The sequence below is a fragment of the Callorhinus ursinus genome, unplaced genomic scaffold (assembly GCF_003265705.2).
Source record: "Callorhinus ursinus isolate GAN/ISIS: 27379988/994484 unplaced genomic scaffold, GSC_fseal_2.0 scaffold8, whole genome shotgun sequence".
NCBI classification, from domain to species: domain Eukaryota; kingdom Metazoa; phylum Chordata; class Mammalia; order Carnivora; family Otariidae; genus Callorhinus; species Callorhinus ursinus.
Genome location: NW_027397070.1, coordinates 5,138,184 through 5,160,519, shown reverse-complemented (window position 1 = coordinate 5,160,519; position 22,336 = coordinate 5,138,184). Strand labels below are relative to the sequence as shown.

Sequence of the window (22,336 nt, the reverse complement as noted above, 5' to 3'; positions counted from 1 at the left end):
GCCACCACATAGCCCCCGATTCCACTTTGTCACTTGCTGTACCCATTTTTTCTCACCACCTACCACATGACCTCCATTTGTTTTTTGTTGTTAGAGCAAAATTTTACATTAGAACACAATTTTAATTTTTTTACAGCAGCACTCCATTTCGATATTATCATTTTTCTACCAGTTAGAGTGAGCTGGGCTATAGAAAAGGGAGCTAAACATGTAATAATTTAAAATAGTATCATTCTCATGCAAACTGTCTTGGGACATGCCTAGGCAATGACCAATCCTGGGGGTAGGGGCACTCTAGGAGTTTTTATTTAGGGCAGAAGAAAGGGGAAGCAGTATAAAGCAGTGTTCATGGGTGATTTTTATAAGATGGACCCAGAAATGTGCATATCACTTTCTTCACATTTTACCAGAGTATACTTGGTTACATTCACAGCAATCTGCAAGGGAAATAAAAAAAAGAGCCTTAGTTTTACCCCCAGAAAAAAAAGGTGAGCAGGTAGTAGTCTTCACCTCACTTTTGAATTTCTCAAAAGTGGTTGCATAACTCATGAGGAATCAAATATGTGTAAAAATATAAAAGTATTAAGGGTAAAGAAAAGTAAAAGCAAAATATGTTTAACAGAGAGATAAACAGTAACCACTGAATTTATAGTCATTCATAATTTACATTTTATAATTTGAAAGGAAAGACTTCTTCCTTCAGTTTTTTGAATGAATATATATATTCCCCTGGTCACTGTCTCTTTGCTTATACATGTTTTGATATCGGTGATGATGAAATTATTATTATGCTGTGAAGTTTTATATTTTGTTTCAAGAGTAATGTGCATCTGTCAAAAAAAAAAAGGGCAGAAAGGAAAATTTCAAGTTTCAATAAAGCTCTAATTTCTGATCATTCTGTGGCTTAGATACAATTATACCAGTCACAAGGCAAATATTACCTTCCTTTTTTAAGAAAACCAGTATCTTTTAACAGTAGGAAGGATTTTATGTGTCTACATAATTCATTTCTGTTAGGGTTGTCATGTTTGTTTTCCTGATATAATTCAGGAGTTTGTTGTGGCAAGGGAGGAGAACACTGGAATGCAAAATAAATGCTAAATAGTACATATTTAATATTGACTCGAGTATATTGCATTACTCCTCTTTCTAGTTTATACATCTGAAACAAGGGATTTTAATATATCTGAATGTGGTCAAGGACAATAAACTATACTAGTGTGGCAATGGTATTCCATATGTATATAAAAATTAAAGATAATGATTATATTTATTAAGCAATGATTAACAGAGCTTATTCAATCTTCATGAAACATATGGTAGATCCTGTCATTGTGCCTGTTTTACAGATGAGAAAATCGAGGCTCAATACTCTCAGTACTTACCCAAGATCCAAAAACAAAAAATAGAATAATAAAGCTACCTACAGTGATAGAATATAAACATCTATCTATCCGATCCTAAAATTCAGTCAAAACTGCCAGTATAGTATATTGCCCTATAATAGCAAATACATAGCATTTAATCAGCGTCAACATAATTCTAGCAGCTTAACAGTTATTAGCTCATTTAATCCACACAACTAAACAGGGTAGGTATATTACTACTATGGAAGAGGAAAATGAAGCATGGGAAGGTTAAAGAGATTGCTCATGTTTACACAGCCAGTAAAGAGGAGAGAGCTAGGATTCATCCCTTAGCTGTTTGACTCCAGGGTTTACATATTTAATTACTTCTCTATGCTGTGTCTTACATAATGCTCAATTCCCACAAAGAACAAATTTTATTAGAGGAACAAGTGACCCATTGGCACCCCGAGTAAAGTGCTTTCTTATAATACATGCTTATTAAACTGTTTATATCCTATTGCCTTTCAGTTAACTGTTGGTTATTGACTAAACACATAACATTGTCCATCTGAAAAAATACCTTTTGTTTATCTGTTGCTCTGCAAACTTCATATATATTCAGGCCCTGAAGTCTCTTTTGCTAGAAATAATTAAAATTCATAAATATGGCATTCCTCTCTACACACATTTTAGTGTGTATTTCAAACCAGGCAAGACACGATGAGATTATGTTATACACCCAGCATGACTTTAGTTATGAATGACAGTCATATCTCCTATCCTCAAACCTATGATACTTTTCTATTTCTCTCACTCAACCAACATTGCAGTGTTATAAATAATGTCAAATTTAATGACAGCATGAACATGTACCTTTGTTGAGAAGTTGAAATTAAGTTGTTTTTTTTGCAATGAAAGTGAAGTTTTATTGTTAAAAAGAAGAAACTTATGGAGAGTAATGTATTCTAAAAGGTATCTTTCAGCCCATCGCACCCTACCTAGTCAATCATCATGACTTTGATATCAAAACAAAACAAAATGAATAGAAGATTAAAATGATGACAATGAATGCATGCACTGTGGCTTGGATTTAAAATCTAAAACCAATTTTCCTTTACCTGGGAAATTTGTTCTTCCACTAGTTTCTGTTTTTAAAAGGTTATTTTACCATGTCTCCAAACCATATGTGCAAACGCAAGTATGACGATCAAACTGAACCCTGGCCATGAGGGTTGAGTGGATGGCCCTTGTGCAGGGCCACATGTGGGGAATCTGCTCCTTGGGGCTACTCCTCTAAAGGAGTAGTACTGCTACAGTGTGAGTCCTGAATTCTGTTGAATATCAACCTCCTACTTGTCCATCCTTAGATTTAGGTAAATTTCTTACCAGAATCCTTCTGAGAAGATAATGCAGGGACTCCTTGTTGAGGCAGTCAATACTGCCTCTGCTCAGCAGCACACTTTGTTCACTTTATGATCAGTCTTTCCTCAGCACTGTCATAGGTTTAGGACCCAGGAGAGAGTTAAAGATGTGACCTGAAGACAGCACATCTAGAGTTCCACTGAACTGGAAACATTATTCCTGAAAACAGAGAAAAGGAGTGTTCTCTGAAAAGAGAATTAAACTTTAGTATAACTGATAGAGGTAACTAAGCATCAATACACTCAGCAATAAGCTCTATCAAATGTCTTCCTCTAATTTTAAAACTCACAGCACCAGAATATAAATGTGTTCCCTAAAAGCAAGTAGTAAAGTATCCCATTTTCTTTCCCATTTATTTATACCCCAAATCTCTAGAAAAGTACCCAGGAATGAACATTATCTCCTCATTCTACAGTTAGGGAAACAGAGACATTGATGGATTAATTAAACAGATGACACCACTGGTTTAAAATTTTTTGCCCCTAAAGCCAGAGATGTTCCATAAAAATATAAAACTTTTTTTTTTTTTACCTTAGGTTAAGAGAAAATTAAACAAATGAGAAAATTAAACAAATGCGTCAATGTTGCTCCCCTAAGATGTGCATTACCAAACCGAGATGGGATAGGTGATTGTAAATGCATTACTCAGGTATTCCATTACTTATAATCTTTAATGAATGGCTTAACAGTCTCTCATTAATGGGTACTATCTAATCTTAAAGTAAGGTGTTCCCTAATGAGTGGATTTGGCAACATGAGTGGATAGAATTCATCCATACCAAAAGCCTCATCTTCAGTGAAAAGCAAAGGCCACTAACACATATAAAAATGTTTCCTAAACTTGACCTAGAGGCTGTATTTGGTTATATTCTATTCTTTTTACATTTTGTCACCTTATTCACCTTGGATACAAATCTAAGTAATATTTGTAAACAAATTAGAACTTCACGTGAATAGAATAAAACATTTAAATACATACTCTTTTGTTATCAGAGTACTTCCCTTAGGAAAAACCCTTCCTCTCAAAATTTAATTTGAATAGTAGGGTGAATGATTAACAATCAACTGTTAATGACCATTTATTTTGGAATTGCTTATCTAATCTAATGTCAAAGACTTACTTCAGAAAGTTCACTGTATTCTTTTGATTCATTTTTTACTGTATCATTAATTACAAATGAGTTCTGAATGAAGAAAGGTGTATATATTTCAGTTACCACATTTTCTTGATCCATATTCCCAGAGATAACATTTTCCAGTTTATTCCAAGCTTTCCATAATCATCTTTCTTAAGGTCAAGAAAAAGACACAATAATGAGAAAAGAGAACAAACAGCAGCTAACGGAAGGAGCAGTTCATAAAGGGCTGTAATGGCAATTCCACCCAAACAGCAAAGGAATGCAGCATTTTCACTGAGCGCTACCTGACAGATTCAATAATCAAGGGAAAGCCTTAATTGATGACACTTCATTAGCATAATGAGTTGACGCTGGGAAAAGAGAGTCCCTTATTAATTAATCAAGCAAAGCACGAACTGTTTCAGTCTCCTACACTCTGCCATTTTCCATTAATCAAGAAAATGTGTATTAAACTCATTTGAAATCCCGGCATGTGGATTATCATTCCAAGGAAGAGCAATGGCAGAATGGTTTGCCCAGTTGCACACATCTGCTCTGGACTCATGCATGCCTCCAATTCAGATTTGCAAGGCTGAAACCATGCACAGAGAACACAGAGTAAGTGGTTCTCCAAAACATGTAAATCAGCATCTCATTAGGAAAGTAAACAAAACCCCATCAGCCTCTAGGAAAAAAAAAAGGAAAGAAAAAGAAATTATTTTGCCATGCTTTTCCTATTGTCCAAAACTTCTGTTGCATGAAATATATATGTATTACACAAAATTAATATATATAATATATATATTATACACAAAATTTTTATAACCTGTTCAACATCCATAACTGATTCCAGATTCACTATTTCTGGCTCTTCATATTCTATTAGGCCACAAGAGAAATGATGATTGGTTGTGGGCTCTGGTACAAAGAAGTCATACACCCTAGGTCCCCAACTAACCACAGGCACAGGTGTTGAGAATCAATGCTAATGAGGTTAACAAGCCAAGATCAAAACTATGGAATCCCTATAGCAGAATGGATTTGAAGAGAGACTAAAACCAGGATTCTATTATTATAAGGTCACTTCCCTGTGTTGTATTTTATAATCTTCAGGTGAGAGGTGGCTGTCAACACATTAATAAGCTAAAGAGAGCATAGTTTTGAAAACAGATCACTGGAAAGGAAGTCTATAGACTTGGATTTTATATGTAGCTTTGACAACCACTAACTAGTTATGTGGCTTAGTTCAGTCCCTGGATGATAAGACTGTTAGTTTATTCCCAGATAGTAAGAAGTCTGAACTAGAGGAACTCTTAATTCTGGTTTTTATAGTCTAAGATCAAAGGCCATTAAGAAAAGAAAGTAATCAGATCAGGCAAGGTCTGATTTACTCAGGTAACCAGCCACGGAAATGTTAAGCAGTTTTATAATAATGGTTTAATCAAATTCTTTACTTGCTTTGAATCTATCTGTGTCAATATCTCCACATATTGTCATGTCAATTGTGCACTACCCAGACAGAGACTAGAGGTAACCAGGGTTCTCTACAGAGTTATGTGATGCCCAAGCTGCATGGTCACACGTGACAGCTGTGCAAACCCAGCCAGGTAAAACCAAAGTCAGTTTGTCTGTCCATCTGTGTCTGTATATTTCTTATTGATCTATACCTGTTCCAGTTCAAAATGGATGTGAAGACTTATACAGATCTTAGTGGTTCCAGGTAAGGAAAAAAAAAAAAACTGATCAAGCAGAGAAAAATTGTATCCACTGCCTATTTATCAGCATTATTTTTAAGTGCTTGATATTCAAAAAACAAATTTGTTTGACAGAAAAGTGATTCATCTAAATATTCAAGTGGGTGCATTAAGCCCAGTAACAAAATAAATCCACATCTGAAGCACTCGGGGCATTCTAGAACCTAAGTGCAGTGATATACAGATCACCAGAGAAGAGCCATTACTGCTCCAGGGGCTCTTTCAGGCAGCCAAATTGGTCCCAAGTGCTGAATATTAACTCTTTGAGCTCTGAGTGGAGATGGGCATTACCTCCTTTCAGGGCAATAACTTGTATCAATTTGGAAAGAGCTCAGCTTTGTGATGAGGAAGATTTTATAGTAATAAATTGTATTTGGTAACTCGAAAATGGCTGAAGCCATCACCTATAACACAGGATGATGACCGGGGACTGCATGTTCTCAGGAGCTATTTTTTCTTATAAATATTTCATTGATTTTCAGACCCACAAAGATTCCCTGTTGTCATAAGGTTGGTTTAATATATACAATAGACTTTGTTCTATGCATATAAAATGAAATCTCCTCTCAGGTATAGTAGAAATAAGAAAAATGCCTCCTGTACACAGGATCTAACTATTTTTGAATTCCAATTATTGACTTTCCAGGAAGACTTTCAGACCTTGTCACTATCTGCTGAGTATTTTTGCAATGTTCTGTTTTTGTGTAGAAGCATTATCAGTCAATAAAGAAACATAAAACTGATTTAAAAATGAGAAAACATATCATATGCCAAAAACAAAGTTAGCATAAACACAAGCAAAAATGAAAAAACAGTCAGAGAATTCTTTTTCTTAGATTCTGAGAAACGCTATCAGAAATACATGTTTATTTCAATAAATATTAGACAGCTGCATTTTGATAAAGAATGGCTCTCCCCTATTGTTGTGAAAATAATAAATTCTTATAAAAAGGTAATGATTGAGATCAATTAAAAGGATGAAACCCAGGGCGCCTGGGTGGCACCGTCAGTTGGGTGTCTGCTTTCAGCTCGGGTCATGATCTCAGGGTCCTGGGATCGAGCCCTATATCGGGCTCCCTGCTTGCAGGGAGCCTGCTTCTCCCTCTCCTACCTGCCTGTGCTCTCTCTCACTAGCTCTGTCTCTCAAATAAAGAAATAAATAAAATCTTAAAAAAAAAAGATGAAACCCATTACCTTGATAACCTGAGAATATAAAGTAAGGCTGAAAGAACTGCTTCACATAAAACAGAGCAAAATAACAGAGCCATTTAAAAGAAAATCCTACAAATAGAGATTTAAATCTTTTCAAATTTTAAAGTACATTTATTTTAAAATGTAGCTTGAATTTTAGAGAGGTGTAAGTTAGTTTAAGGGCTTGCCTACCAACCCACCTTTGAAATGATTTTACATCTGAAAAAGCCAATCATATTCAAATATCAAGTATGAACTTAGTTCTTGTTTTGGGACAATGCATTATCCTTTTCAGCCCATTTATAATACTATTTTGTGTATTGTAAGAGTAATGACCCAAGTAAATAAACAAACAGATAGATGAAACCACTCATAAAATACATGCAACATATAAGGCACACATCTGGAGGGAAATGAAATGAAAGTTATTCAAAAGTTCAAAGAATATTATTAGAGAAAGGCAACTTTAGAATAACCTTACAGTACCAGAAAAGTTACATTATAGTTAACTTCATATCTGCTGTTTTCCATAAGCCTTTAAGGGTAGGAAGCAGCAGAAGAGGATGAGGAACTGCTTTAAACAGTTAAGCAGCACATCAAAGAAAGATCTAGATGTCCACTGTCTTTGTGTATAATTTCCTCTATGTCCAACTCATAATTAAGCAGAGAATAATGCACTGACTACTGCTAGGAAAGGAAAAAAAAAGTCCATCCACAATTTCAAAGCCTTTGTTTATTCAGTCACAAAGCACACTCTGTAGTCAACAGGTCAGAAGCAGGTTAACCATTACCATTTATCATCATTTAATATTTCCTGAGGATCTCCCGGATCTATTGTACTCCACAAAATACTGTGTAGACATGAGAGCTCAGGCTCATAGTGAAGGAGTAACAGTCAAGTTACAAAATGAACAAGTGATGAAGGCAGAAACAAAATCTCTACCTTCTAATTGCCAGGTCACTGCCTCATGCTAATGCCTGTTTTGTTGCTTTGTTGGACCAACAAGTGTACCTGATCATCCTTCTTGGAAAACTGTAAGGAAAATTCATGCTATTCTAACAGGATGACTGAGGGAATGAAAATGAATAGGATTTCTGTTCTTGATGCTTTTTATATATGAAGTTGGGAGTCTAAGAAATTACTCTGCTTAACAATCAATACTAAGAACCACAGTCACTAGGCCCCTTAGTAGCTGCAAAAGAAATACAAAAATTCAATTTTGACCTATTTTAACAAATACATTTTTAAAGTATGTAGTGCAACATATTATTACAGCAGAATCTTACACGGTTATAACTAGTCTGGATATTTTATTACTGAAAAGTTTTGATTATGGCATGACTTGAAATTATTGATATAATTCATTGTATGAAGAAGCTTTCAAAGAATTTGTGTTTTATTTTTTATTTTTTTAAAGATTTTATTTATTTGAGAGAGATCATGAGCAGGGAGAGGGGTTCTGGGAGAAGCAGACTCCCCGCTGAGCAGGGAGACCTATGTGGGACTAGATCTCAGGACCCTGGGATCATGACTTCAACCAAAGGCAGATGCTTAACCGACTGAGCCACCCAGGCACCCAGGAATTTGTGTTTTAGAGAGCACTTATTCCAGGAAGTTTCTATGTCAAACCAAGAGCCAAAATTTAAGACAAAACATAGTTTTACAATGATTGTTTTACTAGTGTGAATCTTTCAAAGAGAAATTAAAATTAATTTTTAAAAAACTGGGACAACTGAGGACCTCAATAGTTTATATATATTATATATATGTTATATATATAATATGTGTGTGTGTGTGTGTAAATTTTCATCAACACAGAGGTGAGGAATAAATTAAAGCTTAGATGAAGAGTTAAGACACAGTACAAAACCTAGAAAACTTTGCTAGCCATGATGTAATTATCTCCAGACAAACCTAAAGGCTAACGCTGTCTCTTTAATAATTTTTATAATCTCAAATCATCTCACTTTTCTCTATGATTTTTACAAAGAGAATTATTCACTTTTTACATTCAGGTTTCATTGAGAATAGTGTCCATGGATGTTATAAGGAAATGTAAGAAACATAGTGCACTCACCACACCTTGGCATCTCTATTCAAGTATTTACCTCTACTTATTTTAGAACATAGATTCAGAACATGTTTGATTATAGAAACTTTAAAAATTTGAGACTGAGTTCATTTGAAATAGAGTAGCAATATATTCTAAGTCAAACCTTCAACTAATAATTTGATTTAAGTGTGCTCATGGGGAAAATGACACACAATTTGAAACCAGTACTGTCCCGAGAAATTGATAGATGCTCATTCAACCATAGAGATCAAATAGAAGTGGATACTAAATTTTTAAGATTTTTTTTTTTTTACTCTGCTAACTTATTGCAGTTACTGGTTTGCCTCCCTTGTACCTTTCATTGGTCCTTTTTCATTGCCCTCTTCCAAGTCTATGATGAGCAGCTGATACAAAAAGAAGTGTATAAACACAACTCATTATATTTATAAAGTGATCTCATGGGATTTACCTTACAAATCCTATCATTTTGTGACAGTTTATAAACATTTATAGAAATCGTATGTGCGTATCAGTGTTCGTGTGGAAGCAATGCTGTATGTTCAAGATTGTTAAATCAAGAGATATTGACAACTGGTGGAAATCAACAGATTTAAATTCTGCAATTTCAAATTGGAATAGAGATCATGGCTCTCAATTTCAGAGAAGAACCTAGTAGATTAATATCAGTTATAACACTTTTAATTTCTTAAATAAAAGCTATGTGCTGGTAAGTGAATTTTATCAAAAATTTTTTCAAAAAAGCTTTAGAAAAATGAAAAACAGGGCGCCTGGGTGGCTCAGTCCATTAAGTGGCTTCCTTCGGCTCAGATCATGATCATGGGATTGAACCCCGCATCGGGCTCCCTGTTCAGCAGAGAACTTGCTTCTCCCTCTGCCCCTCACCCCGCTCATGCGCACTCTCTCTCTCAAATAAATAAAATCTTTAATTTTTTTTTTAAAAATTAGAAAAATGAAAAACAAGTCTAATATTTTGATACAATAACTCAATAGGGAAAGGAATAAATATTATCAAACCACATACTGGAAGAATTAATCATTGGAACATGTGAAATTTAGTCACAGCCATCATTTTAGATTTCTTTTTTATATTTCTCCCTCTAAGGCCCTTACAGTCATTTTGGTAATATAGCGCAAGTAAAGAAAGCCTCCACCATCACAAAGAGAAAACACTGGGATTCCATTATCGAGGTGAATATATGAATCACCCTTATCCATAATGCACAGTTTAAAAAAAAAAAGGATTTTATTTATTTATTTGAGAGAGAGAGAGACAGCAGATTGAGAGACAGAGCATGAGCTGGGGTGGCGGGGAGAGGGAGAGGGAGAAGCAGGCTCCCCAGTGAGCAAGGAGCCCTGGGATCATGACCTGAGCTGAAGGCATACGCTTAACCTACTGAGCCACCCAGGTGCCCCGCATTGAGCACAATTTTAACTAGAATGTGAAAAAGGTTCTGCCAAAGGTGGGAGGTAAAAAGTAAAAGGATCCTTCTAGAAATAACATCATTGAAGAGTTCATGGATGCATTAGAAAGTTCATAAGTGCATAGAAAGCCACAATAGCTCTCTTTACCTGGGAAAGATAGGAAGTAATTTTGCGTGTGTGTGTGAATCAATCAAAGATCATAAGATTAATATGTTCCTCTCTTATTTCCCCAGGTCCAACTCATGGCACTCTCTGCTTGTTTAGAAAAATGTGTTACAATCTTCTCTCCACCACATCTCTCATCTATGTACTCTTTCTGGTCCCACAAATAACCTTAGTTCAGGTTGCCTTTATCTCCCTAGAGGAATAGGAGAGAGGTGGGTAATTACAGAGGTCACATTTTTTTGAGAAGGTAGAATGCATGATACACCTAACATGTTTAATTTGAAAAGGGATACTTCATCCAAAGTAACAGTGGGTAAATCAGACAGTGTAGGGGGTTACAGACGCAGGTAAGTTCAAAGTTTTGTGATGGGAAGGTAAAAAAGTACATGTCTGATTATTTCTGATTTTTCAATTAAGTACAAAGTTTGGTCATCAGTGGAGAGCAAAACAGAGAGGGAAGTAGGAACAGAACATACAGGGGAAATAATATGATATCAATGGTTGTTTTGAAGCCTACTAGATGTTTTACATAAAGTACAAAGGTATGAATCCTACAGATGTAAAACAAAGCTTTTCTTGTCCCCATTCGCATTCAAGTTAGATAACAAATGCTCTGAAAATCCACTTTGACCAGCAAGTGTTCTTTCAGAAGATATAGAAGGGCAGAAGGAATAATTGTAGATGATATTGTTAAGGAATCATGGTGATAACATATATGGTTCTCCACTAGTCTTTTTAACAAAAAGTTACCACAAGGAAATTGTATGACAAACTACTTCCAATACATCTGTCTCAATAAATTTGCTCAATAATTTTATTTCTGGTTCCAAAAGGAAGCATCGGCATTCTAAGGCAGTATCTGCCTTGAGTGCCTTATGACTTTGCCTTGGCCAAGCTGGATGTGGATGTTCTCATTCTTCACTTGGTCCTTGAAAATAAATCTGGTTTTCTCATTGGAGAAAGCATAAAACTCTATCCACAGTCATACCTGTGGAATACATGTCCTACTTTGGATCCTAGGTGAATAAACCAGCTCTATCAGCAAAACATCATAAATATTTAAATAGCGATTATTATAGTAGAGTTCAAGAGGAGAAAAAAGCTACTATATGTCTGGAAAGAAAGAACAACCCTTGGTAAGAGTAAGGGAGTGATTTGTTTACTAGAATGATGGAATCATTTTCAAATTAGCAATATAGAGACACAGGCAGAAGGGATATTGGAGAAGTCCACTTAAAAAAATAAAAAAAGTGAAGCACAGGTTGGAGTCTGATTCTCACGAATTTGAACGCAGGCTCAAGACTAGTCTATGAGGAAGGACGATTTGATGCTAAAACCAATAATGCTGACATACAATCCCTTAAGCCTTTCCTGTTCCAGGAAACCTGTAGCATTTGAGATAGAAACTCTAAATCAGCAGTTCTCAATGGGAAGTGCAGTTGTTCTCCAAAAACATTTAGCAATCTCTGCAGATGTTTGTTGTTGTTGTCATAACTAGGGGGGGTGTGCTACTGGCACCTATTGGGTAGATCCCATAAATGCTACTAAACATCCTACAATGCAGAGGGCAGCCCCTCACAACAAAGAATTATCTGGCCCAAAAAGTCAGTATCACTGAGGTCGAGGAATTGTGTTTTAAATAATGGCCAAGTGGCTCCACTTGTAAGAAGACTGAAGAGTGGGTGGGGGACTTACCATTCCTATGTATTCAGGGCTACTCTTATTTATGTTGCAGTCCTCAGATAAATCATGAAGAAACAAACTTGTATTCATGTGGGTTTTAGTCATTATTTAAAATGTTCTGTCTTTCCTCGTATCTGAGGACTAATAACACTTTTTGGTCATATCGTTGGTCTCTCTCTCTAGAATTCGCTCTGCTCTCTCCCTACAAAATTTTCTCTATGTTACAGCCTGCCTCCTGCTTCCAACACAGCTCTACCTTCATCTTTTCTTATCTAACTTCACACTTTGTGAGGTAAATGACTTTGATCTGGACACCCTTGTACTGTGTTCTTGCTGTATCCCAAGATATGATGTGACAATTGCAAACATGTACCTCATTATACAGCTGGGATATTTCACAAACTATTGTTGGGGTAACATACCAATACTTAACAAAGAACTAATGTGAACTAATACACACTGAAGTATATCTTCCCCCCCCACACACTTCAGAGTGTTAAGACCATTTGTTAATTACAGTTTTCACCAGAGAACAAAAATACCCTGCCACAGATGCCCACCAGCCTTGGAGAACTGCCAAAGGCGGCAAGTTCTATAGCCACTTTCCTGGAAACACAAAGGACAATGTGTTTATTTAATTATGTTGTGCTAGAAGCTCACAATATTTAGCTGCTTCCAACTTGTCTGCATAATAATGACTGCATGGAATCAGTTCTAGTGATAAAAGCACTTTCACACAGGAGGTATTGTTCTTTCCCCTTGAATCATGTATCTCTTTATCCATATACATGCTTTAAATTCAGCACAGGTTTAGATAATCCTCTTTGTGACAGCTTCTGCAGCATCTCTGAACAGAAATAAAAATAAAGAGAGAGCTTGGAACATTTTGTTCCTTTTAGTATATAAAGAACTGAAAATGCAAAGCACTGAAAATTTAAGGATTTAGAACTCCTGATAAGTATAAAATCTTTTCCAACCACACTATTTTAAATTTTAGAGGGAAATAATAATGTAATAATAAATTAGTCTGTAGTATGTGGAGTTGCTTTAGAAAACAAGTTTGTTTTTTTCTACAATATGCCACTGAAAGTACCTCTTCCTGATGAACTATCCTTGTTTTTTTACAGCACAATGTTAGGTTACTTATTGCTCTTTCAAAATGGGCCAGCTCTCATCATATATTTTCTGCATATTTTATTATGAATGATAAAATTTGTTTATGTGAGTAAAGTAAAAAAGCCTACATTTTTCATGATGAACTAGTTTTTGGGTAGAGGCATGATTCTCTTTTCCTTAAAAAAATACTAAATTTGACTGCTTACTTAAATTATGTATCTGCTGAGCTCTAAATTTGTTACTATTATCTTTTGACATAAGGCACTGCATCAGTTAGCACATATATATATATATATATATATATATATATATGAAATACTATAGGAGAGAATATTTGATGTGTCCATGGATAAGCTCCCCAAGTTCCCACATATCAAAGTAACTAGGGCAATCTTCCTAATAAGGTGGGGATGCATAGGGGATGTCTCCATCTAGAAACATCTTTAAGCTACCATCTGCAAGAAAACAAAACAAACAAGACCATAATTAATCTGTTCTCAAAATCCCTACTGGCATTTTTATATGACTTCAAGATTGCAAGATACTCTGATTTGATTTGGCCTACATCCTTTCTTTTCTTCATTTACTTCTTTATTAAGTTAAATAACTAATCATGGTAAAATGGTAGTGCAATGGGAAAATCTGGATCCTAACAGTCAGAATTTTTAAAAAATAAGGCAAAACACGCATGCAAAGGTTCTAAGATGGTATGAGATGTCCCAGCACTAGTGCTGATGATTGTAAATAAACTACATTTCCATGAAAAAGTATTCAACTTGTTCCAAAATGCTTGCAAACACAGAAGTCAGTATCACATGGGGAGATAAGAAAATCTCACATAACAACTATGCAGATGTTCTATATTCTATGTCAGCACACTCTAGGCAGGAAGTTCTGGAGAACAGTTTGTAGTTGATTCAAAAATGGTCCTTCCTAAAGAGGAAACATAATTTCTTTTATTCCACAAAAAACCTTCCTAGACATACCCTTCTTCTGACCAAGAAAGGAGAGTTCTCGAATTTAGGAGGAATTTACCTTTTAACATCCAAAGAGCTAGGAAAGCAAACCATCGGTTGGTTTACTTTAAGTGGTTGGCATCAGTGATTCTGAAACATTACTACCACACTATCTTTAAATTCCTTCTATAAGACAGATAAGCTGTGTTTCTATTATTTTGAGCATCGAATCTATATAGCATAGCAACAAATATACTTAAAAACTGTAGATTAATACTCAAAATTATGTAGAGAATAATGTAAGCTAAAGTTAATGTGAACGAAAAAATGGCAGCAAAATCAATAATGCCCCCTACAAGGAAGGATTTGGTGTATGTCTTAGGTTCAGTGTGATTTAGCCCAATCTTTGAGGTAGAGACCATGAAATTTACCAGATGGTGAACACACAAGGAATGCTTCACTCCACAGTGATAGCATTCCTATTCTATACAGACTGGACTAGAAAAGGTGACAGATAAAATTCCACCTAATTTGTAATAAGTCTTCAAATAAAAATAAAGTGGGCATCATTTGGGGATGGAGGAAGAACAAGGAATTCCTGTCATTAAAATAATTTTCTTTAAATATTCTGCTTAACCGTGATTTATTGCATGTGGCATCTTTCTCTCAAATCACAAAACATTCCTTAACACTACTAAAACAGTAGTTAGAGTGTATGGAATAAGTCTCTCATCATGTGATTTTGACATTGACAAGTTGTAGTTTGTCTCTCACAATAACATGGCAAGGAGGAATATTGCTGGCAATTCTTGGTTATAAAGAGATATACATCTTAATCCAATTCAATTCTACAAAACTTTTTAAACATGTTCCAATTATTCTTTCTTTCACGGTGTACAAGCTTAAGAGCTCACTGTCTAAAGAGGGAGGAGAACTAGGTCCCATAAGCAGTCTGGGACAAAGAAAAGGGCATCTGACAATGTCTTGGAGGATAAACAAAGCTTCCTGGAGTGATTAAGCAGGTAGGGGAAAGAGCAGATCGAAGACAGGTGAGTCAGGCACAATGGGCACATGGAAAGGGCTTGATGCGAAAGAAAATACAGACTTGCAGGAATTCCATAGGCTGAGGTGAATTTACGGACTGCTTTTGTTGTTTATTTCTTAAAAAATCATCTTTAAATCTAATTTCTATTATTTGAGGTATCCATGCAGTTTCAATAATTAGCTCTAACTATGAAAATCTTGTTGCAAACACAGTGGTCAGAAATTTTTATTCAGATTTCCAAAGCAACATCTGCAAATCCTTATTGTGTATCATTGGCCCTCAAAGAGGCATGCATAAGCTTTACCATGCATTCTACCTAATAGGTAGGGGAAGTAGGTTATATTTGTATACTTAGTAACATCCATCCAGTTGTAAGGTTATCAATATTCTACATCTAAGTAAACAAGCTGCCCATCAGTTCTGAGATGTATAACTGTCATATTAATCTTACTGCTTCTGTGGATTGATAGAAAGCAGTTATGACTTCTTTTTACATTCCCCATTTTACAAGTGGAATTGCAAATTTTTCTGGCAGTGAGATGGTCTAGGAAAAAGAATTCGTGATTCAAAGTATCATATTTTCTGTTACCTCATGGTTTGTTAGCAATACAGTATATATGAAGACCTTGATTTCCAACTTTATATTATTCCTAACCAAAACATAGGGAGTACTAAAATACAGCTTTCAACTCCTCTATGTACTATTATTTTTATTAAAATAAGATTTGCATGCAATAATACCTAGAAAATCCTCATATCAATTGTGGTCAAGATGGTGACCAGTACTTTATCTAACAGTATCAACTCCCTGCAAAGATCCTTAAATGCCTGACTCTCCATCACATTCACCATACTCAGAAAGGCACACATCATGATCTATGGTCACCTCTAACTTCACTTCTTGCTTGGCTTCGAACCTATGCTTTAACCACACTGAATTATTTCATTTTTGCATTACAAGCCAGCCAAGGTTCTCACCTCCCCTCTGTGCACTTGTTACTTTGTGTGCTTTTGCTCTTATACCACTTCATCTGATTAATGCATTCTTAACTGGAACAGTTTACCACAGACGTCACCTCTTCCAAGAATGCTTCCCTAAGCCTCCCAATCTGGATTAGGTGCCTCTTAAAATTGTTTCCTATGCACCTTATCCTTTATCAAAACCTTTGTCATACTGAATTTGCTCATATGTTTGCACTTCTGGTAAAAGAGAAGCCACATATTGGAGGTAGCTCTGTATTTTAAATACCTAATACTATTTCTAGTCATTAGCAGTTGAATAAAAAAGTAAAAACATGCAGATGATCTCTTCCTCCCATTAAATGGGCATTTTGAGGTGGCTTAAGAATGCTGAGTTATTTTTCCTCTGTCTTCATATTGAGTTTTTATTCATTTCATTCATGTGTTAGAGAAAATTGATTTTCTTGCCTGACTTTTTAACTCAGCAGTACAGTTTTGACAATGCTGGAGCCTGGTGTTTTGTTTATTTGTTTTTCTGTGCTCTGAATGGATTTCAGTGTTTTTTTCTGTACTATTTACTATTATAATCTGAATTTCAATGAGGATTTTGAAGTGTCACAAGCTCTGTTGTGTGTGTTGCTTCTGAGGAGAGAAAGCCCAAAGTTAGTGGGCTTAATATCTATTCTTTAGTTTCTTTTATTGGACTAGTTTATGCACATTATCACAGATATGTCTTTCTATACAACAATATCTGAAATTATTATAAAATGATCCCATAATTCCAAGGAGATTTAGTTACACATTTGGCATCTTGAAACAAGAAAGCACAACTACCAAACATCTGTTAAGTTATTCTGAATAATCTAAAATTGTCTTTAATAACAAAGTCTTACTTTTATATAGCACTTAAAAATCCCATCATAAAGTGTCTTTTCATAAAAACAATATTTAACAATTATTATCTCTACCTTCCAATATCATTGAGTCAAAAACATATTGAGATAATTTTTTAGAAATAAAATTGATATTGATAGGACACATTTCTCCTGAATCTCAGCCCTGGTCTCTATTCAACTGAACAACAAGATAGAGTAAATAACTGGTATTTACTCAATTAATAATTCCAATGATAACTTCATAGATTGTCTTTTCAAAGAAAACTGATTTTTAAAATGTCTCTACACTGATTTGGGTAGTCCTTTTCCTGAGTGATTCAGGTTATCCTGAAAAACACTGGTGTGATAATAGAAAGACACAAGCAGACATAATTAAGGTATTTACTTTTTTTTAAAGAAAAGTATAAAGAATCTTAGAGAGATGATTAAATAGATAAGGAGGTGATACAGCATATTACCACTTAAAAGTACAAATTTTTCAGTCCTCCCAAAGTTCCCCAAGAAAGCACAGAGCCTTTGAAAAAAGGACACTTTTTGCTGGATGTGAAGAAGCCCAGCTCTGCCACTACCAAAGGGTTTTACGTTCTGCTCTGAAGTCCTCTCCACCTTACTACATCTGTCCTGGGCATTGGCTATGTGTTTGCTTATCACTACATGTAACTGGAACAAAACAAATCACTATTATTTTTCCTGAATGACTAAGTGAAACAAAGGTCAGTTCCTAAGGGGAACAATCCCTACAGTGTTTCTTAATGGGATTCATACAGGATATTTAGCATCCCTGGCTCCTACCCAATAAATTCTAGTGCTATCTTTTGGTCACTGTGCAACCAAAAATGCCTTCTGATATTTACAAATGCCCTACCTTAGACCCATGGAATGGGGACCCTGAGAATTCTTCCCACATCAGATGTTTTGGGGGAAAAAACAGGAAAAAAATTTCTGCTTTCAAGTCTTCATGTTTTATTGGAAAAATGCTATAGTATTTCCTGTAATCTTCTTGGTCCATTTTCCTTTCTGCAAAATCATCTAAGATACAATTGTCTAGAGGATGAATGTACATTTATTACATATCATACATATTATATATACATTATTATTTCATGATAACAATGAACAGTGTCTGACAGATATCAGACAAATGGAACGGGATAGAAATATTTCTTATGATTTAAAGTTAAAAGGATACACACCTACTACCATTTCCACCTATCAGTAAATTCAGATACACTTTAGAGAGGGATCTATTCTCTGTTGGAACTCTTTTCTTGACAGGAAGTAACTTTACACTCATGAACAACGATTACTGTAAAGTTGTTTTCCTTACGTGAGTCATTATCTGCTTACCTATAAACCAATGGCTTTAATTTTGACATCCAAGTGACACAGGATATAAGTAATATATTGTATATTTTCCAGGAAAATCCTTCAAAATTTTAAGACAACATTTTATACACTTATTCTTGGTCCTATCATTCTACACAGAGCGTAATTTCCAAATACCCCTTGATTCTGATCCTTTTAGTCTAGACATGTTGCAGGCAGTTAATATCTCTTAATACGCAGACTCTCACAGTGAATGCAATAGGCTAAACTACTTGACTAAAACAGAATATTATAGGGATGTTAATCCCCATGTTCTGGATAGTATCAGGGTTTCTACAAATAACATTTGCAATTGCTTCTGTTGTTTTTGGCAACAACTGACTGTCAACTGAGTAATCAACTGATTTTAAAATGTATACTTTTTTAACACAATAAATATCTCAAAATCTACCTAAATTCATATGCTACTTTCAGGTCCTAATTCTGATTACACATGCGATATTTTGGCTATCCTAAACTTTATCTTCCATAGATTCAGTAAACTTAACTTTTATGGCACTTGTGTAGTCACTTTTACCTATAAAATTGTGATAATAATATTTGTCTGCCTTTAATAATGAAATTTAATAAATTATATGTGTAAAAGGTTACATTCCACATTTAAATTTCAGCAGTGCCTACACAACAGACCCTTAACAGCTATCAGTTCGCCTTTCTCTCCTCACCTTATTTTCACCTCTGCAACATTTATTGAATAATTCAAGAAGAAACTCTATAAGATACCATCAATAATTGCCCTCTAGATTCACTATGATCTATTAATAGTATAGTTGGGAATGGTGATTAATTAACCCTTAATATGCCAACCTATAATTCATTTGATCTTCAGTATCCCATATTAAGTATACTGTTTAATGCCTTACAGAAATTCAGATATATTATGTCTAAACTGTTCACCCCTATCACTTTAATAATGAAAAACCACCACAAAGTATATTAGATAGGAAGATATATTCTTACTAAATTAATTTAGATGCCTAAATGATTAACAAACTATCTTTTCAAGTTTTAAATTTCAAACTTAAGAAAAATAGAAATGTATAACATATAACATAACACAGCTTAACAACACATAATGTAATAGACATGCATTACGAGAATAACCAGTTTCCCATAGTTTCCCAGATTTCATTCAGACCTTTATTAGCCTTTTTTTAAATTTTTATTTATTTTTTTATTATGTTATGTTAATAACCATACATTACCTCATTAGTTTTGGATGTAGTGTTCCATGATTCATTGTTTGCGTATAACACCCTGTGCTCCATGCAGTACGTGCCCTCTTTAATACCCATCACCAGGCTAACCCATCCCCCACCCCCCTCCCCTCTAGAACCCTCAGTTTGTTTCTCAGAGTCCATAATCTCTCATGGTTCATCTCCCCCTCTGATTTCTCCCCCTTCATTTGTCCCTTCCTACTTTTTTTTTTTTTTAACATATAATGTATTATTTGTTTCAGAGCACAGGTCTGTGATTCAACAGTCTTACACAATTCACAGTGCTCACCATAGCACATACCCTCCCCAGTGTCTATCACCCAGGCACTCCATCCCTCCCACCCCCCACCACTCCTACAACCCTCAGTTTGTTTCCTGAGATTAAGAATTCCTCCTATCAGTGAGGTCATATGATACATGTCTTTCTCTGATTGATTTATTTCACTCAGCATAATACCCTCCAGTTCCATCCATGTCGTTGCAAATGGCAAGATTTCACTCCTTTTGATGGCTGCATAATATTCTATTGTGTGTGTGTGTGTGTGTGTGTGTGTGTGTGTGTGTGTGTGTATACCACTTCTTTATCCGTTCATCTGTCGATGGGCATCTTGGCTCTTTCCATAGTTTGGCTATTGTGGACATTGCTGCTATCAACATCAGGGTGCACATACCCCTTCGGATCCCTACATTTGTATCTTAGGGGTAAATACCCAGTAGTTCAATTGCTGGATCGTATGATAGATCTATTTTCAACTTTTTGAGGAACCTCCATACTGTTTTCCAGAGTGGCCGCACCAGCTTGCATTCCCACCAACAGTGTAGGAGGATTCCCCTTTCTCCGCATCCTTGCCAACATCTGTCGTTTCCTCACTTGTTAATTTTAGCCATTCTGACTGGTGTGAGGTGGTATCTCACTGAGGTTTTGATTTGGATTTCCCTGATGCTGAGTGATGTTGAGCACTTTTTCATGTGTCTGTTTGCCATTTGGATGTCTTCTTTGGAAAAATGTCTGTTCATGTCTTCTGCCCATTTCTTGATTGGATCATTTGTTCTTTGGGTGTTGAGTTTAGTAAGTTCTTTACAGATTTTGGATACTAGCCCTTTATCTGTCATTTGCAAATATCTTGTCCCATTCTGTCAGTTGTCTTTTGGTTTTGTTGACTCTTTTTTTTTTAAGATTTTATTTATTTATTTGAGAGACAGAGAATGAGAGATAGAAAGCACGAGAGGGAAGAGGGTCAGAGGGAGAAGTAGACTCCCCCTGAGCTGGGAGCCCGATGTGGGACTCGATCCCGGGACTCCAGGATCATGACCTGAGCTGAAGGCAGTTGCTCAACCAACTGAACCACCCAGGCGCCCCTTGTTGACTGTTTCTTTTGCTGTGCAAAAGCTTCTTATCTTGTTGAAGTCCCAATAGTTCATTTTTGCCCTTGCTTCCCTTGCCTTTGGCGATGTTTCTAGGAAGAAGTTGCTGCGGCTGAGGTCGAAGAGGTTGCTGCCTGTGTTCTCCTCTAGGATTTTGATGGATTCCTGTCTCACATTTCGGTCTTTCAACAATTTTGAGTCTATTTTTGTGTGTGGTGTAAGGAAATGGTCCAGTTTCATTCTTCTGCATGTGGCTGTCCAATTTTCCCAACACCATTTGTTGAACAGACTGTCTTTTTTCCATGGGACATTCTTTCCTGCTTTGTCAAAGATGAGTTGACCATAGAGTTGAGGGTCCATTTCTGGACTCTCTATTGTGTTCCATTGATCTATGTGTCTGTTTTTGTGCCAGTACCATACTGTCTTTGTGATTACAGCTTTGTAATAGAGCTTGAAATCCTAATTGTAAGGAGTTGATCCCATTTATTAGCCCATCTTGCCTTTATTTTTTTTTTAATTTTATTTTATTATGTTATGTTAATACCCATACATCATTAGTTTTGGATGTAGTGTTCCATGATTCATTGTTTGCATATAACACCCAGTGCTCCATTCAGTACGTGCCCTCCTTAATACCCATCACTAGGCTAACCTGTCCCCCCACCCCTCTCCCCTCTAGAACCCTCAGTTTGTTTCTCAGAGTTCATAGTTTCTCATGGTTCATCTCCCCCTCAATTTTCCCCCCTTCATTTTTCCCTTCCTACTATTTTTTTTTAACATGTAATGTATTATTTGTTTCAGAGGTACAGGTCTGTGATTCATCAGTCTTATACAATTCACAGCACTCACCATAGCACATAACCCTCCCCAATGTCTTTTTATAATAGAAACTAAGTTCTTTTCTCAGACCTTTAGCAGTACACATATAGCTGCCCAGCTAAAGATCATATTTGATAGTCTCCTTGTACTGTATGTGAAGAAGGACACATGTGTTTGCAAACAGAATATGAGTAAAAGTGATACGTCCAGGGGTACCTGGGGGGCCCAACTGGTTAAGCATCTGACGCTTGGTTTCAGCTCAGGTCATGATCTCAGGGTTGAGAGACTGAGCCCCATGTTGGGCTCCACACTCAACGTGGAGTCTGCTTGAGATTCTCTCTCCTTCTCCCTCTGCCCCTCCCACTTGTGCTCCCTCTCTCTCTTTCTAAAATAAACA

At 35.8% G+C, this 22,336-nt stretch overlaps 1 long non-coding RNA gene across 1 annotated transcript in view; it reads right to left on the bottom strand.

The window, feature by feature from the left end:
- Positions 1-312: 312 nt before the first annotated feature.
- LOC112821851 (uncharacterized) overlaps positions 313-22,336 on the bottom strand; it is a 50,604-nt gene continuing 28,580 nt past the window's right edge. Inside the window, exons 4-5 of the long non-coding RNA XR_003207563.2 lie at positions 2,736-2,930; positions 313-437 (exon numbers count right to left, since the gene is read on the bottom strand). This is a non-coding gene — a long non-coding RNA (uncharacterized lncRNA). The remainder of the gene's footprint in view (positions 438-2,735; positions 2,931-22,336) is intronic.